Raw genomic sequence first — 911 nt, 5'->3', positions numbered from 1 at the left:
TATTAAAATTGTCCCCATCTATGGAATGTTAAGCTGATACCCAAGACAATCAAAGCCTCCCGTATTCAATATCCCACTATTTTCTGGTTGTACCAAAAAATAAACAACCAGCAAATGATTTCACCTTTTTATAAAAAAAGGATTTACACTTAAAAAATGGGATGAGGTGGAATTCCCTCCTTCTTAAAAATGTTTCTAGAGCTACTAAAAAACTTGCATTTACAAAATAGTTGATAAAAATATTCCTCTGGATTGTACAAGAAGGGAGACAAGGACCACTGATAAGACATGATATGATATTAATCAGACTTGCCTTCTTTCTCTCCTGCTTCACCAGAGGCTGGATTCTCCTCATTTTCAGTTTCTCTGTTTTCTTCAGGTAAATCATCTTTAGTTTCTTTGTTGGCCACTTGGCCCTGTTTTCCCTTTGCTCCCCTTTTTCCTTTTGTTTGCACTTTTTTGTCTGCAAATTTATCCTTTCTTGCTGCTTTTTTTGGCTTCATTTCCACTTTTGCAGGAGCAGGTTTAGCTGACAACCTTGCCAACTTCTCTTGGACTCCTCTTTTGCTGCCCCCTTGGTGGAACTGTCCTTCCTTTTGGGAATTGTGGGGGCATGGTGGGCATGCATGGAAAGCCTTCCAGAAACTGGGCTGCTTGGCAACTGCCACTCCTCCTGCCACCCGAGCTTCTGGGTTAACATCTCTTATAATACTGGTTTGGTGGTGATGAACTCATTCAGCTTTTTCTTGTTTGGGAAGGTCTTTATCTCTCCTTCGTTTCTAAACAATAGCCTTGCTGGATAGAGTAATCTTGGTTGCAGGTCCTTTCTTTTCATTATTTTGAATATTTCGTGCCACTCCTGTCTGGCCTGCAAAGTTTCTGTTGAGAAATCACCTGACAGTCTTATGGGA

At 40.5% G+C, this 911-nt stretch overlaps 1 pseudogene; it reads right to left on the bottom strand.

Moving 5' to 3' along the window:
- Nucleotides 1-299: 299 nt before the first annotated feature.
- On the bottom strand, nt 300-700 carry LOC109433842 (non-histone chromosomal protein HMG-14; annotated as a pseudogene).
- Nucleotides 701-911: the final 211 nt, after the last annotated feature.

Source organism: Rhinolophus sinicus, linkage group LG09, assembly GCF_036562045.2.
Source record: "Rhinolophus sinicus isolate RSC01 linkage group LG09, ASM3656204v1, whole genome shotgun sequence".
Taxonomy (NCBI): domain Eukaryota; kingdom Metazoa; phylum Chordata; class Mammalia; order Chiroptera; family Rhinolophidae; genus Rhinolophus; species Rhinolophus sinicus.
The sequence above is the reverse complement of the archived record's forward strand: the minus strand, read 5'-3'. Positions and strand labels throughout refer to the sequence as shown.